Raw genomic sequence first — 18,612 nt, forward strand, 5'->3', positions numbered from 1 at the left:
CAGAAACAATTGTGTCGATCTGGCAAGCTATTGCAGCAGGCCAGAACACAGACAAACTGCATGCATTGATTTGATCTCTCTATAGAACAACAAGTACAAAACTTAGTCATCAAAACTTATACAACACAACTTACACAACAAACTTATCAAGTAAAACTTTATGAAGTTAGGCAAAAAAACCTTGAACCTAAAGTTTATTCAAAAAAATTGTGTAACAAATTTTCAAACAAACAATTGTACAGACTGTTATAAGTAACTTATATAGAAGACTTTTCTAAATAAAATTTTCATATAAAACTTCCCTAGTATTTTTGCTATAAAACAATTATCTAGAAACTTTGTAGAAAAAACATCATCTTGATAACAAAAATGGAGATAAGAAAAATAGGAGGAAAAAATTAAATTCAAAATAAAAAAGTAAATAAATTTTGGGGCCAAACACTGAAGTCCAAAAAAACATAAAAACTTCATCTTGAAAAGTTTTGGAAACAAAATTTGTGATGAAAATTTTGAAAAGAAAATTATTTAGAAACATTATTTGAGAACAAAAATTCAAAATAAAAGAAAACGTTCATTGTGGAAATATTAGAAAAGAAAAAAAATAGATAAAAAAAGTATGAAATAAACTTTTTTAGTATGAGTGGTTGAAAAAATGACTGGCCCTAATCAATTGGCCTAATTATTGCAGGTGCACGTGCTTGGCCTTAATCAGTTTGGATTGAAGATGGCAGGTGTACGTGATTGGCACTAATCAGTTGGGTCGGGTATGGTAGATAGACGTGACTGGCCCTAATTGGTTGGGTCTAGTATGGCAGATGGACGTGACTCGCCCTAACCAGTTGGGTCGAGTATGGCAGATGGATGTTGTAGGATCAAGAACACCGACTAGAGAGGGGTGAATAGACGGTTTAAAAACTAAAACACCAACACTAGAGAAATTTAATTAGTAATAAAAAAAGCCGCTTGACATGCAACTACTAACTCTAGTTTGGATTTGCAACCTAGGGTGACAAGATACGATTCAAGCTCTAGTAAAGTAAATTGCTCAAAGTAAATACAAGAATTGAAATGAGCAAGGGAAATAACCGAGCTTGACACATGGGTTTATCCCGTGGTGTCGATGACCCCAGGGGCGGACCGTCCGCCGTTCAACCATCAAGCCCAACCAGAGATGCAACGTCTCTGGTACAAAACTTTAAATGAGCGGCGGACCGTCCGCCGTTCAACACTCTTTTCCACCAGAGACAAAACATGTCTCTGGTACACTTTTGATTAGTGTGGCAGACCGTCTGCCCACCTGGGCCGGATTGTCCGCCAGCCAATTATATCTCCCACCAGAGCCAAACATGCTCTCTGGTATAGGGGCGGACCGTCCGCACCCCAGGGGCGGACTGTCCGCACTTGTGCAGTCAGCTCACAGACTTTAGATCTTTTTCAAACCTTTTCAAAACGTCGTTAGCCCTCATGCATGCATCTAGACATTTTGAGCAAAATGGCACTAAAGACCCATCAAGCACGAGTACATGACCCCTCTTGATAGTACGGCTATCTATCCAACAAATCTGGTCACTTTTCATCCACTAATCGCCTTGTGACCGGTAAAATGCAAAAGCTCTATTTTATACCTTTGCCTTGAACCCAAGCTTAGCACATCATCTCCAAAACGTCACACAATCAAAATCAAATCCCTTTCATCCGTGGATCAATCTATACTCATTATCTCAAATGAAATCGTTAATCCACAAACCATTATCATTAATTACCAAAACACAAATTAGGGGCCTAGATGCTTTCAGACGTGACTGGCCCTAATCAGTTTGGTCGGGTATGGTAGATATACGTGACGGACCCTAATCAATTGGTTCGAGTATGGCAGATGGACGTGACTGGCCTAATCAGTTGGTTCGAGTATGGAAGATGGGCATGAATGGCCCTAATCAGTTGGGTCGAGTATGGCAGATGGCCCTAATCGTGGGTGGAGGAGTGAAGGGAGTCCGCCCAGCTTGGTTGGAGAAGAGGAAGAAGTTGCAAATCCATTGGACGAGAAGGGGCTGGAGCCACGAATTGGGGAGCAGGCACGGCGGGGTCAAAGCTAGGCGGAGCAGACGAAGCAGCCACGAATCTATAGGCGGAATCTTCAATCAACGACGGGCGGTGTGCAAATCGAAGGCCATGGAAGCATGGAGTAGCCGGAGATGAGGCGTGCAAGCGGGAGCGACTGGATGGACGCGGTGCCCCATCGGATTCCATGTCCCGCTGCCGGCCTCTTCTCTTCCCCTCTCCTCTCTTCCTTCCTCTCTCTCAATTGGCGCTGCAGCTAGGGGGCGTGCTCGCGCAGGAGTATACCCACACGATTTCCTGCGCTCGTACCGCTCCCTCTCCCTTCCCGCGCGTGCGCAATTACCGTTTCCCCTGCGTGCGCAAGGCACTGGCGGGTTTTTCTTTTCCCGCGCGCATCCGCCTCCCGCTCTTGCGACGTCCGTCCGACGCCTTGGCGACGACTTCCTGCGCGAGGCGATGCCATAGGCAGGAAGGCTGTGGCGGGCGGGACGCCCCGATTGTGAGCTCGTCACGACGACTAGGCGACGCCTAGTTGATGCCTAGGCGATGCCGTAAAAACCATGGTTCATCATGACTGTTGATACATATGTTCATGCTCATGTGACACAAACAGAGGATCAAAGCCAAGTGATAAGTGGTGATGTGCAGGTTGAAGGCATCAGTTAGGGGAATGAGCTATTTGATTCAAGTCGAGGTGTGCTTGCAAAATACCATGGCAAAGAATGGGCAGAGGACCCAGAACTCGGGGTTACATCAGTAGGCCCTAATAGAGAGGAGAAGGAGAACTATGTATGACAGAGACAATTCTTGCATAAAGGAATGATCAATATTTGCTAATAAAGATGCATTCATGCTGATGATGAAACAATATGCCATAGATAGGGAGTTTCATGCATTGGTAGTGCCTAGTGACAATTCAAGGTATAGAGAAAGATGTGCAGATTCAGAGTATGAATGAAAAGTGCATGCAAAGAAACTTCTTGGCTGCCGTCATGGTATTTATATACTATTTTTATATTACATGTATATGTGCTATTTACATATTTTGTTGGTATTTCTAAATTGTTTCCAGATTGCATATATGTGTGTGTTATTTACATGTTTTGCTGATATTTCCACATTGTTTTCAGACTGCATGATGTTTTGCTGAGATTTTCAATTTGTTTTCAGATTTCATGTTTTGTTGATATTTCCAAAAAAAATTTAGATTGCATATAGAGTAAAATGCACTGGGGTCCTTAAACTAGTTGACCTGTTCTGTTCAGGTCTATGAACTTCGAAAATGCATTTTTAGGCCCACGATCTATTCAAGTGTGTCACTTGAGGTCCAAAACGCCTCTGACCAGTGTTGACTGTCTACGTGGACTGCCACGTCTGATCCAACGTGGCCGTTGGACGCCACGCTGGCTCGCCCCCTTCTCCCCTTCATGCTCCGACTCGCCGGCCGGGTCCGCGCGAGGCGGGGTGGGCAGCCGGCGCGGTGGCGGTGGGCGGGCGGCGCTGCGGGCGGCCAGGGCGGGGGCAGCCGGCGCGGAAGTGGAGGAGCCACATGGCGGAGAGCTCCCCCGGAGCTTGCTCGCACCGGCTGGGCAGAGCTTGCCTGCGCCCACGGTGGACGTGGCGGATCTCCTCGGCACGTACGCTCGCGGCCGCCGGGGCAGAGCTCGCCTGTGCCCGAGCCCTTGGCGGCCGGCTGGAGCTCCCCCGCACGCACCGGCGGCGAGCCTAGCTCCCCCGCACGCGCTCGCAGCCTCGCCGTCCTCTTGGACGACGGTGTCTCCATCGACCTCGGCCTTGCTCACGCACTGTCAGACCCGGTGCAGCGGGACTGCTTATAGGCATAGAATGTTCTAGAGTAAGGGATAGCTCATGGATATACCTTACTTCTCTTGTAACTACCCAGATAGGCGTAGAACTAGCCGCAGTACAAAGGAAACTACCCGATCGTACTTTAGTAGGACTCCAACTATATTCGGCTAGGACTTTCCATGTAAACATGTCCCCCTGGATATATAAGGGTGGGAAGGTACCCCCTCAAAACACATAAAACACCTAAGGCAATACAAACCACCACACAGGACATAGGGTATTACGCAACTCGCGGCCCGAACCTATCTAAATCTTTGTGTTCCTTGCACCATCGAGTTCCAGAGCCGTCGATCCCTACCCACAAACCTTACTACTAAGGGTATCCCTGAGTAGGCTTGGCGGTAAACACCGACAGCTGGTGCGCTAGGTAGGGGACTCGGCGAGTTCATCAGCGAGTTCGATGGCCACCTTCGCTTTCAGCACCATGGCGCCTCCTCAAGGCGCCACCTTCGTCTTCGGCTCGTGGGTCTGCGTCGCCAATGGTTCGGGTGGCTTTGACAGCCACCTAACCAACTCTCCCATACTGAAGATCACCACGTCGGAAGATTCCAACAAACTCGCCGGATCAGACGATCACGACATCATGTTGCTTCCCGACCTAGCCAAGGAGATCGAGGCAAAACTCGAAGACAACTCGAGTTCCACTCAGACTCAGATCAATCTCAAACCGAAACCTACTTGGGTTGGGACTCTTTTTGCTCGACCCGTTCTCGGTTTGTGCAATTCATCATCTGCTTACAAACAGATGATCGGATCCATCTATGAAAATAGCTTGGATCATCTCCTCTGCGTCGAAAACCACTCAGTCACCGCTAGCCGGGAGGCACCCATTTTCGACATATACTCAGATCCAGTCGAGTCATCTCAAGACAGCCTGGATTTCATCACGAATGCGCTGGCAAAAATCCAATTTGAGTCACGCCAGAGTCATACTCTTGCAGAACTATTCGATAACCTCCGGGAAGTTGCCAGCATTGACGATCTTCCATTTCAACACGGTACTCCCCTCGTAACCGAGAGGGAAACTGGGTCCGGAGAAACTATCCTAGCTGATTACGACTCAGACCTGGAAAGTTTTTCCCCCGAACGTTTGGTTCCAGTGATAATCCAACAACCTGAAGCTAGTCAGCACAACCCAAACGAAGTCTTGGATCAGATTTCAGCAGACAATCTGACCCAAGACGCTCCACATGATGAAGATGAAGCTACTCGCACAGCTCGCAGGGCAAGAAATCAACGAAAAGGGGAGCGCAGGGTTCAAGCTGCCGAACGCGCCCATCTTCCTCTGCACAACCTCAACAACGAATTCAACAATGTCATGGATCCAGTTTTCAGAACCCCAATCGCCGCGATGACAGAAGCAACCTTGTGACTCATGTAGATGCCTCAAAACCCGGAGATGGAGTGTGTCATACACCTTGCCAAGAACGCCGTTGAACAACTCGAGAGACAAAACCCGTTGTCCTCACTCCACGACACCCGGTCGAGGGCTACCGCAACAGTCATACCTCTAGCAAGTCGTACTCCTGGAGGCCATCATCGCCAACCATCGACCCAGGGGTGGCCAACCACTAGCAAACCAAGCTCCTGGGCCTCAGCCGAATCACAACAACAACCGCGGGAACAACAGGGAAGAGGTAGCCGATTCCATAATGGACGCACGGGACATTATCAACGCAAGACGCAGATCGCAGCTGGCAGACAATTCCGATCGCTTCCAAGCTCTCAGCAGGGTCTTTGATAACATCGAGTACCCGAAGGATTTCAAGCCTATGAACATCCAAAAGTACGACGGTAAGCAAGACCCCGCTCAATGGTTACGTTTATACTCGACCGTTGTTAGTGTTGCAGGGGGAGACACCAACACCAAGGTCCTCTACTTCTCGATGGCTCTCGAGCCCGCACCCCTCACATGGCTCGAAAGCTTGGCACGCGAATCCATACACTCGTGGGATGACCTCAAGAAGGCCTTCATCGACAACTTCCAAGGGTCGCTACACCTAGTAGCCACTCGACACGCCCTGTCCATGTGCTAGTAGGAGCAAGGCGAGTTGATCAGATCCTACGTCAAGCGCTTCTTCGACATAAGAACCACCATCCCCAACATCGCCGCCGACGACGTCATCGACTACTTCCAAAGCGGCATCACCGTCCAGTCTCTATACCGTGACTCCGGCGTAATCGCCCCAAAACAGTAGTGGAGCAACGAGACATGATGCAACGCTGGGCGGACGAAGAAGAGCAAGAACACAGTCGCTTCCCACGCCATAACAATGACAACAATGGGAAGCGCCACAACGGCCGTGGAGGGCCCAGTAACCAGCGGGATCCTGCGCGTAAACGCAAGCCTGACGACACAATCGGGACTATGGATCACACCCAGCGTGGTAAGAAGGGCGACAAGAAGCAGGACCAGTTCGACAAGATTCTTCACAACAAGAGATGTCTAATCCACCCCAAGAGCAACCACTCGATGTGGGAATGCATGATCCTGTGCAAATCCTTCCAGTCGGCACCTGTAGACGCTCCAAAGAAAAAACAGAACAAAGATGACGAAGACGACAAGAAAGACCCTGATGGTTTTCAACAGCAACAAAACATCGTCAACGTCATATTTGGAGGAGATCCCAGCTTCTCCAAGCGAGCCCAGAAACTCCTACTTAGAGAGAACCTCTCAGTCGAGCCAGCAATTTAGAGGCCACTGAAATACAGCGAGGTCCTGTTGACGGCCATAATTTCACATTCTAAGCCGTCAACTTCTCGGAAATAATATGAGCTTTGCACTATATTCTATTCATATTTTATTTAATTCTAATGAGTTCCACGAGTTTTGGATGAGTTTTGATTTCAGGAATAAGTGTACCAAAATTGAGCAGAATTGGGCAAAATCCCAGGCCGACCGGCCTCTCCTAGACCGGCCGGCCTGGCACCTCCACAGGCCAGGCCCCGGCTTCGTACCAGTGACAATGTGACACAATCAAGAGGCTCTAAGTCGAGGGTTAGGCCTTGGTCCAGCTGGAAACACCGAAAGGCCTCAACATCCATCCAGAAGTTCACAAAGGTTGCAGGATCCTACTTCCCTGGAGAAGGTTCAAGAGCAGAGCAAGGCCTCGGCCAAGTTAGAGGCCGAGATGGGCCAGAGGGAGGCCGGCCAGCCTCCCCTAGGCCGGCCGGCCTAGCAACTGCAAAACCGACGCGAGACCAACTGCCAACCGCCTCCAGGAAGTAATCAGAGCCACTGTCTGAAGGTCAGTGGACGCGTGGCAACATCCCCAGGCCGGTCGGCCTAGGGGAAGCTGGCTGGCTATTGGTATTTTGCAACGTCACGAATAAAATCCGCAAGCGCACAGATACCGCTGTAGCTTTCACCCAAGAGTATTCCAGGGTATCGTATCCACTGAGGAACATGAGTACGCTATCTACAGGTTCAGGCTCATCCAAGGACACATGCGCCGGTGTGGAGAAGACAAAAGAGAGGACTTTCTATATCTAGAATCTATGCCTAGAAGAAGAGATCACGCCGCCGTTATACTTCGAGCTAAAGGTATCGACCGACTTATGCAAACCGGTAGTTCCAATATGTGCTCTATCTGATATTCGAACGTGGAGGATTACTAAAAGGCTCAAACAGGGCTGTCACCACCTGCTGGCTACCTCTACAAACCGTGGGACTATCAGACAACTGAGTGGTATAGTCCAGCCTAGACACCACGTCTACGCCTTTCCCTACTAACCTTAGCCCTGGCCAAGACTACTCTTTTCTATCCGGGGTCTTAAGCTAAGATCAAATGCTACTCACTAGCATACACATCAACTAATACAAGGCAAAGATGATAACTTGCGATCTAAACTCTAATTTCAAATAAACAAACAAAGAAAGTCTCGAACACTTACAACCGAATAAGCATCCGTCGAGGTATAAGCGGAGAAGAGTGCCGACAGACCCGGCACTTCCCCCGACTCCTCCTCACTCTCCTCCTCTTCTTCTACACCTCCTAGTCTACCTAAGCATCTAGGAAGAAGGCCTCAAGCTCCAAGGGAGACAGGTGAGTTGAGAGGGTGTGATGTGTGTGTGTATCCATTCCTCTACCCCCTTCCCTTGTATTTATAGGAGGGAGCCACGGGCTGAAGCACCTGGAACCGACTTAAGCAACCAGTAGGGAGGCGCCACATGTCGAAGCTGAGGCGGTGGGGACCATGGGCCTTGTCGGCCGACCAGTAGGTCGGTCGGCCTGCCAGGTGGGCCAACCGCCCCCAGCTTCGTCCAGCAGGCTGTCCTGGGCCTCCTTGTCTTAATCTAGTTGGGTTTGGCCTGTCTTGAGTGGTCTGAACTGGGTTCTTGGGCTACACTTGGTCCATTTGAGCCTGAATCGGTGCTCTGATAATTTCTGCGATTTATGTCGGGCCAAAGTGTACTTGAAACCTGCGAAATTAGTTCAAAACCACCTGCACACATTCTCAAGCACTATATGTGGAATTTGTTAATAAATAAACCCTATGCTAGCATTTATTCCACTTTGTGGTTCCCTTTTGTGCAGAAGTTGATGGTCAAAATTGGTCGTTAATGACCGTCAACAAGATCCCCCACACTTGGCCCTTTGCTCGTCCCGAGTAAAGGTCAGGACTAAGGTGAGCCGATAGCTTCCTGATAGAATATCCTGCACAAAAGTTATTTCATACCTTGCTCTTGCTTGTGAACTTGAATGTGTCTATCATGATATCTTGAGTTGTTGAAGAACAGAATGATATTGGCTTCAAGTGTCATCCTGTCATGTTGCCAGACTTGGGGATTTTGAAAAATATTATTATAAAATTATTCATGGTCTTACTCTCCTCCATGGGTCTCTCAGAGTCGCTCGTAGCCTCTTACCAGCATTTATCCCTATTTTACCTCACCGGCTCTGATGGTATTGATGGAGTTTCGATGGACGAGGTAGAATGTCGTTTGCTTGGCCCAAATCTGTTGCAAGATCAAAGATTGGATCCACAGGTGTATACTCATATTTACGACTGATCAGGTTAGTGCACAGATAAATATGTGCTCCTTTTCATGTCTGGTTTTATTTGCTGGGTCATGCTTCTTTGGCATGCCATCTTCTCTCTCTCTCTCTCTCTCTCTCTCTCTCTTGGGTCATGCTTCTTTGGCATGCCATCTTTTCATCTCTCTCTCTCTTTTTCGAATAACATTGTCAGACAGTATTTAAGGAGCACAAGATTCATCTGAACATAAAACCTTAAATCAAGTGCGTAAACAGAGCAGAACCATGATGGGTCACAAAATTTGATCAAGCTCAATCATATAGCCAAGAGACATAGCATGGGATTTTTATATGGCTCTGGTAGCATGGTGGATAAGAGATAAGACCAAGAACTTAGTTTTCGTTTTTTTAACTAAAAATCCCAGACTGTTCAACATGAAAGAGACGAACAAGTTTAACCAGACATGTCACGTTAGTCAACAACTAAGCATCATGGGTCCTATAAAATATAGTTCACAAACTTAAGCGCGGTATAAAAAACATTTATGCAAGGCATCTATCAAGAGCTCTTATTAGCAAATTTCTTAAACAGGTTCAAGGATTTGAAAAGATATGCTCATGTTTAGAAACGCTAAAGGGAGGAAACAAGTGAGGTAGTGCAAACTTATGAGTCGGAGCGGGAGGTGCACGTGACATGTGAATGTGATCGTAGATGTGTAGCGTCATGGGATCTCCCCCACACTTGTTTTTGACTTGCTCTTCGATCATAGATAAAACAAACCAAATATGAAAGATAATGGGGCTCTGCCGGCATTAACACCGGGGAGCCAAAGTTCACAAATCTAGATGAAATAAAGACCTAGGCGCGACTGGATTGACCTAAACCTAAACGACTTGACTAAGACTAGCTCCCAGCTAAACCTATGATAACGACCTTTCTTAGGAAGTGACTCCTAATAGAGGTCATTGTGACCCATAGCCTCAAACAAGCGCTTCATCTTGGCGCTCAACCCTCTCCGCAGAAGACGTAAGTCATCCTGAAGCTCTTCCACCTCGATCTTCCTCTCCGCAAGCTAGTTCTCGAGACACCTATTCTCCAGGCATAGCTGCTGGACCATCGCGGTGAGGTCGGCGATGGTGGGTCCCTCTGAAGTCACGTCGTCCTTGACTGAGATCTGGCCTTCTTTGGCGAAGGACTGGCGGCAGCGTTCTTCCTCTGAGCATCTGAAGTCCGTGTTGAGGTTGCCCCCTGTGCAGCCTCTGGAGCGCTCTTCTGTGGCACAGGAGCAACCTGTGCAGTCTGAGGTAGCACTGCTGATCCTGTTGCCGCTCCATCCTTGAAGAGCTGCTGTACTATTGGCCTTGATGAGGCCGGAGCTTCTCTGGATGGCCTTCCATAGGGACTGTGCGCTCGTCCCCTGGATTTTGCAATCGTGAGAGGCGAAGGGGAACGTGCAGCGGAGCGGGGGCGCTGGATGTCACGTCCCCTGGTCAACCGACCAGGCAGGTCGGTCGACTGGAGGGCGCGCCCACCAGTCCTTCGCTGTTCCCCTCGGCCGGGATCATGGCCAGGGGCTGCACAAAAGTCGCCACGTCTCCCATCGATGCTTCAGTTGCAGGAGTTGGGGTGTTGATTGTTGGAAGAGTCGCTGGAGGAGTCATGGTCGGTGTGGTGGCTACGGTTTTGGATTCTCCCTTGCCGGCCATGGGTTGATGGTGATGTAATGCTGGTGGAACCAATGGAGATTTTGGGGAATAGATGGAAACAAGGTATGGAGTTTTGGGTTTCTGAAGAGAAGAAGGGTACGAGACTCCTTTTCTCATCACGAAACACTGTCACGCCTCACGGAGTTGGACTCTAGGTGGGTCAAGGAGGCCGTGCGCCGAAGCTAGGCCTCACTGGGGCTGGCCCAGATTCGGCCGACCTATAGGTCGGTCGACTCAGGCTGGACCCCAGTGGGCCCCAGCTTGCGCGGGTCAACTGGTGGGGTTGTTTGTTTGAGAGATAGGATGGGCCCACCTGCCCTTTTGGCCTATATGGCTCTTTTTGAATGTAAGTACGGGATCAACTAAGTCAATCACGTCTATCTCCTCATCAAGAGCTTTATTATGGTCTAGGAAAAGCTTGAGTCGTTGACCGTTTATCTTATAGGCATTACCATCATCATCTTGTATCGTGATGGCTCCATGTGGTGATGTGTCGATGACGTGATACGGTCCTTGCCATTTGCTTCGTAGTTTCCCATGACCAAATAACTTGACCTTAGAATTAAATAGCAATACCTTGTCTCTGGGATTGAAGTTCTTAGGCTTCAATCGCTTATCATGCCATCTCTTGGTTCTTTCTTTGTAAATCAAGGCACTATGATAAGCTTTGTCTCTCCATTCTTCCAATTCCGAGATTTGACGCTTTCGGTATTCTCCGGCTATTTTAAGATCCATGTTCTACTTCCAGATAGCCCAATGCGCTCTGTGCTCCAGCTCTATGGGTAAGTGCAAGTTTTCCCGTAGATAAGCTGATAGGGTGACATTCCAATGGGTGTCTTGTATGCTGTACGGTATGCCCACAGTGCATCCGGTAATTTCAGCTTTCATCCCCTCCCCATCTCATTCATGGTCTTCTGCAGAATTTGCTTGTTAGATGTTTCTGCTTGACCACTGGTCTGAGGGTGATACGGAGTCGCGATGTTGTGCCTTGTCCCTAGTTCTTTGAGAAAGTTTCGGAAGGCTGAGTCAATGAAGTGGAACCCTCCGTCACTGATTACCATCCGTGGTGTGCCAAACCTTGGAAAGATAATCTCATGGAACATCTTACGGGCATGCTTTGCATCTGCGGCTCTTCATGGCATGGCTTCGACCCATTTGGAGACGTAATCTACGGCGGCCCGAATATACTCGCATCCTTGGGATCTTACAAAAGGTCTCATGTAATCAATACCCCGGACATCAAAAAGTTCGACCTGAAGATTGTAGTTAGGGGCATTAAATCACGAGCTGTGATCCCTCCATGCCTCTGGCAGTTTGGACATCTGCGGATGAAGTTCTTTGTATCTTCATACATAGATGGCCAATAGAAACCGCTCTGCCAGCTTTTCGCTTGAGTGCGAAATACACCATAGTGACCTCCATATGGTGCTGCATGACATTTCTCTATCATCTTTTGTCCTTCTGCCGTAGGTACACAACGTCTGAGTAACCCATCTGCACAGACTCGGTACAGATATGGTGCATCCCATAGGTGGCATCTGCTCTCGTGCACTAACTTCTTTTTGCATTCCCCTAGGGGTATATACCCCGAAACCATGAAGTTTATGATATTCTCATACCAGGGGTGCGAAGCTGTTACCTTGAGAAGAATATCATCCCGTAGGAAGTTATTTATCGGCGGGTCTTGGGTATTCGTATTTTTCATATAAGATTAAATGATCCGCCACTGAATTCTCTACTCCTTTCTTATCTTTAATTTCCAAATCAAACTCTTGGAGTAGAAGAATCCATCTGATCAACCTCGGTTTAGCATCCTTTTTAGTGTAGAGGTACTTGAGTGCGGCATGGTCTGTATAGACGATGACCTTGGTACCCACTAAATAGAATCTAAACTTGTCGATAGCGAAGACAACTGCTAGGAGCTCTTTTTCTGTTGTGGCATAATTGAGCTGAGCTCCAGTAAGTGTCTTGCTTGCGTACGCGATCGTGTGATGCTTCTTATCCTTGGTTTGACCAAGTACGGCCCCCACCGCGTAATCACTAGCATCACACATGATCTCGAACGGGAGCTTCCAATTTGGGGGTTGAATGATTGGAGCTGAGATGAGTTCCTTTTTGAGCATGTCAAAGGCTTTATGGCACTCATCTGTGAATTGGAAAGGAGCATCCTTGGCTAGGAGACTTGTGAGGGGTCTAGCAATCTGGGAGAAGTTTGTGATGAACCTTCGATAGAATCCGGCATGACCAAGGAAGCTTCTAATTCCTTTCACATTGATGGGAGGCGGAAGTTGTTCAATGACTTCAATCTTCACCTTATCCACCTCTATCCCTCTTTCGGACACTAAGTGTCCTAAAACGATGCCTTCACGGACCATGAACTGACATTTCTCCCAGTTGAGAATCAGGTCCTTCTCTTGGCATCTCTGCAAGACTCTGTCTAAATTTTCTAGACAATGATCGAAGGTCGTCCCATAGACCGAGAAGTCGTCCATGAAAACTTCCATAATTTCTTCGATCATGTCAGAGAAAATGGACATCATGCATCTTTGGAATGACGCGGGTGCGTTACATAACCCAAACGACATTCTTCGGTAGGCATATGTTCCATAGGGGCATGTGAACGTGGTCTTGCTCTGATCTTCGGGTTGGATGGGTATTTGATGGTAACCAAAATAACCATCAAGGAAACAGAAGTAGGAGTGCTTCGCCAACCGCTCCAACATCTCATCGATGAAATGTAGTGGGAAGTGATCCTTCTTAGTGGCCTTGTTGAGTTTCCAGTAATCTATACACATCCTCCATCCCGTGACGGTTCGTTGGGGAATTAGCTCGTTCTTGCTATTTTCCACCACCGTCATGCCTCCTTTCTTGGGCACAACTTGGACTGGGCTTACCCACTCACTATGCGGAATAGGATAGATAATTCCGGCATCTAGGAGTTTAAGAATCTCTTTCTTTACCACCTCCCTCATAGCATTGTTCAACCTTCTTTGGGGTTCCCTAGAAGGTGCTATTGCGGGATCCAATGGGATTTGGTGGGTGCAGAGGGCAGGATTGATGCCCTTGAGGTCTTGTAGGGTATAGCCTAAGACCGATCGATGCTTTTCTAAAACAGCGATGAGCTTATTCATCTCTTCTTCCGAGAGTTTGTCGCTGATGATCACGGGAGACTCTACATCGCTATTTAGAAAAGCGTATCTAAGCCCTGAAGGTAAAGGCTTTAGCTCAATCGGAGGTCGTGATGGCTTCTCAATCGTGAGCAGTTCAGAAGTTTCACCGGATTCTTCTTTTGCATCGCTGACTTCTTCCGGCATTTCCTCGATATCCTCCTCGAGGCCCAAGTCGAAAAACTCGAAGGTGGAAGTGGCCATTATTTCCTCGATCGGCTCTAGAATAGGGAGATCCTCCACTGAGCATGTCAATGCTCGATCCACGGGGATGTGGAACGTGTCCTTCCCTAACTTGATGTTTAAACATCCGTCCTTAGGAACATCCGAAAAGAGAGCTTTAAGGGGATGTCCTATCAAGAAGTCGAAGTTGAGATCTTTGAAGATATGGAAGTTCAGACGGATTTTAACATCATTGTGCCATAATGGCACATCGGTGATTATCCCATAGCTGCTTGTAAGAGAACCTGAAGGTCACTTGAGCTGTCTGTCTGTCGGAGTGAGTTTGTAATTGCCTAGAAAAGCTAAGGCAAACTCATCTGACATGAGATTAGCTCCGACAGCGGGACTATAGAGAGCGTCCACATTTTGATTTTGGAGACGGCAACAGAATGATGTGGAGGGAGAGTTTAGATAAATTGGAGATACAGATGACTCTCCTTCCTGCAGCCATTCATTGCTGATCAATGTTGTCAACTCTTGAACTGTCTCCCGAAGAAAATTCTCCTCTAAGGGAACCGTAGGAGTGACAGGGCTTGGTGGTCGCTTCCGGCAGAAGTATCTTGAGGTGTTGCCAAAATCTTCAAAGACATCTGGCTCGATACTTCGGAGAAATTCCGGAGGTAGAGGGTCTTCTTCCTCCGATGTTTCGGATTTATGTTCAGGGACGGTCTCATAGATCGAATCTACTGATTGGCTTTCAGGGGATTCCGATTCGATTTTTGAAGGCTCCGCTTGACGCATCTCGGGCTCTGTGGGGACTGGCTCGTGGATACAAACGAAAGAGGTTCTGTCCAAGATTTTGTTGAGGACTTCCCTACTTTTGGTTGGGGTAAGATGAGCGAAAGATCCTCCAAAGGTAAGATCGAGATGGTGTGCGGACTCCTTGTCAAGACCAGCATATAAATGCTGGAGCAATAAATGCTCGGGTAATGACAAGTCTGGGCCTGATTTTACCAATAAGGTAAATCTAGCCCAAGCTACACCGATTGAATCCTTATCATTCTGACGGAAAGTAAAAATTTCCATTCGTAAGGCGCATATTCGTGAAAGCGGAAAGAATGCAGAACAGAATCTCTCCCGAAGTTCAATCCAACTCCCATTCACACCGCCTACGACACGAATATACCATTGCTTCGCTTCTCCCGAAAGGGAAAAAGGAAACAATTTCCATTTAAGAGTTTCGTGTGTCATGCCCGAAATTTTCTTGCATGAACATACTTGCTTGAACTCGCGCAGATGATGGTAGGGATTTTCACAATCCCTTCCTAAAAAGGAATTTTCCTGAACAAAGGCTATGTAGCCTGAGTCGAGTTCATAGCTAGTAGAAAGAATTGGGTCAGCAGAGGGTGCTGCCTCGTAGAACTCGCTCTTGGGTGAAGAGAGCTGTAAAAGGGATAGCTGCTCCATGGGTAGTGGGGGTTGAGGTAGAATCAAAGAAAAATAAAAAAGAAGATACGAGGACGACTGAGTCCGTAGATAATGTAGCTACCGTTCCCCGGCAACGGCGCTAGAAAGCTTGTTGGTATTTTGCAACGTCACGAATAAAATCCGCAAGCGCACGGATACCATTGTAGCTTTCACCCAAGAGTATTCCAGGGTATCGTATCCACTGAGGAATGTGAGTACGCTATCTACAGGTTCAGGCTCATCCAAGGACACACGCGCCGGTGTGGAGAAGACAGAAGAGAGGACTTTCTATATCTAGAATCTATGCCTAGAAGAAGAGATCACGTCGCCGTTATACTTCAAGCTAAAGGTATCGACCGACTTATGCAAACCGGTAGTTCCAATATGTGCTCTATTTGATATCCGAACGTGGAGGATTACTAAAAGGCTCGAACAGGGCTGTCACCACCTGCCGGCTACCTCTACAAACCGAGGGACTATCAGACAACTGAGTGGTATAGTCCAGCATGTACACCACGTCTACGCCTTTCCCTACTAACCTTAGCCCTGGCCAAGACTACCCTTTTCTATCCGGGGTCTTAAGCTAAGATCAAATGCTACTCGCTAGTATACACATCAACTAATATAAGGCAGAGATGATAACTTGCGATCTAAACACTAATTCCAAATAAACAAACAAAGAAAGTCTCGAACACTTACAACCGAATAAGCATCCGTCGAGGTACAAGCGGAGAAGAGTGTCGACAGACCCGGCACTTCCCCCGACTCCTCCTCACTCTCCTCCTCTTCTTCTACACCTCCTAGTCTACCTAAGCATCTAGGATGAAGGCCTCAAGCTCCAAGGGAGAAAGGTGGGTTGAGAGGGTGTGATGTGTGTGTGTGTGTGTCCATTCCTCTACCCCCTCCCCTTGTATTTGAACTGGGTTCTTGGGCTACACTTGATCCATTTGAGCCTGAATCGGTGCTCTGATAATTTCTGCGATTTATGTCGGGCCAAAGTGTACTTGAAACCTGCGAAATTAGTTCAAAACCACCTGCACACATTCTCAAGCACTATATGTGGAATTTGTTAATAAATAAACCCTATGCTAGCATTTATTCCATTTTGTGGTTCCCTTTTGTGCAGGAGTTGATGGTCAAAATTGGTCATTAATGACCGTCAACACCGGCCCCACTTGGAAGCCTCTCAGGCTGGGACTTGGCGTGGAAGCTAAGCACAACCGTCATACCTGCTTTCAACCAACGCTACCTGCAATACCGGCCAGTTACCGACCTTGGGAGGCTATAAAAGGAGACACCATCCTTCACTCAAGACACACACAATTGGAGCTCTTCTCTTCCACTTGTACTTTATAGAGTAGGTTAGTAGATTGGGAGTTAGAGTCGAGTCGAGCTTGCTTGGGATTCCGGAGTCGTCGGAAGTCTGGTATAGCTCTTGTATCTTTATTTTGACTTTATTAAAATAAGTTATCTTCTTTACTTTTCCGAGCCAGCTTTACTTTTCGTAGTCTTTTATTTACTCAAGTCTGAGGTTCAGCTTGAGCACGGAAGTTATCCTTTAGCTTAGGCTAAGTTATCTCTCTTAGTATTCGGGAACTTATCTTACGGGTTTTCTCGCCCGGACTAGAGTATCTCAAGTTAGTGCTCTAGGTTGAGGGGGATTTGTCTCGAATGCCTCGAGAGGGGGACCAAGCAGTAGTGCAGGTTGCCGTTGGACTCCCCTCTCATCCCTTTCTGAAGTCCTTCCTTTTCCAGCCGCCGAAGTAAGCTCTGCTTTCCCGAGAACTAGTTAGGTGCTTAGTCTGATCTAGAGAAGCTAGCTCGATAGTTCAGAAGTGTATCAGGTGTCTTATCTCACTCATTGTCCTCCCAGCTCTACCTCTCTAAGGTTTAGAATCTCCGTGTGTCACTCGGTCATTGCCTGGCCATTTATCTTGCTACCTATCTGGCTTACCCCCGTCTAGTCAGTCGGTCGATTAAGCTAGTACGGTTATCAATCGATTTACGATACTCTTTACCATAGTGCTTCCCTGAGGAAAAATACGATACCCTGGAATACTCCAAGGTGAAGTGCTACAGCGGTGATTCTGTACGCTTGCAGAATATCTATTCTAATCGGGCATAAGAAATGCCAACAAGCATTTCTGGCGCCGTTGTCGGGAAAGCAATTGGCTAAAGATATCGTAGATAGTTTGATAAACTATACTAGTTTGTCGCCGCTAACCCTAGCGGGCTTACCATTGCTCTGTCTATCTTTTGATCGATGCAGAGCAGTGCATGACCGGTTTCGACCTACCAAGTAACTTCCACCCAAATCCAGAAAGAATTGGGAGAATCGTGAGACGCAGCGTCGTCCCACCTCAGAAGAGACTCACTTGGCCTACCAGTTCACCCTCCACCTCAGCATCTTCATCCATGGCAAAGACTCTCCGTCAGTTTTCTGCCCCGTCCAGCAGCCACATTCCTACTAGACTGAATGTCAACCAAGCCGGCAATGACGGCTTTGAGTAAAGACTGGACTAGTGAACATGGTCCAAGCAAGTCCGTTCTGCAGAAAGGCATCCGAGGATGCCAACGCCCATCTCCAGAACTTCCTGGAGGTGAGTAACACCATCAACCCTAGAGGAACTACTCTGGATGACGTCCGTCTTCGCCTGTTCCCGTTCTCACTGCTCGGGAAGGCCAAGACGTGGTTCTACTCCAACAAGGAAGCTTTCACAAAGTGGGAAGCTTGTTCAAATGCATTCCTAGCCAAGTACTTTCTAGTGGGCAAGACCAATGCCCTCCGGAACAGGATCACCGGAATTCAGCAATTGCCGGATGAGACCATCCTGGAAGTCTAGGAGCGTCTCTAGGTGTACATACAAGCATGCCCACACCACGGCATAGAAGAGTGGCTGATCATTTAGAACTTCTTCCATGGCCTGAATCAGCAAGCCCAGGACCACGTTGACACAGCTGCGGGTGGTTCCTTCCTTTCTCTCGATGTTGCGGGAGCAAAGGCGCTGATTGACAAGATAGCTTCCAACCAAAGTTGGAAAGGAGAAAGGCAGCCAGCCCGTCCCAGGGGCGTGCATCAAATCGACACAGTCGACATGTTAGCTGCCAAGTTGGAACTTCTGATGAAGAAGCTAGAATCTCTGCACCAGGAGGTTAATCAAGTTTCGGAGTCTCGTATGACATGCGAAACATGTGGCGAG

The sequence above is a fragment of the Panicum virgatum genome, chromosome 9N, assembly GCF_016808335.1.
Source record: "Panicum virgatum strain AP13 chromosome 9N, P.virgatum_v5, whole genome shotgun sequence".
Taxonomy (NCBI): domain Eukaryota; kingdom Viridiplantae; phylum Streptophyta; class Magnoliopsida; order Poales; family Poaceae; genus Panicum; species Panicum virgatum.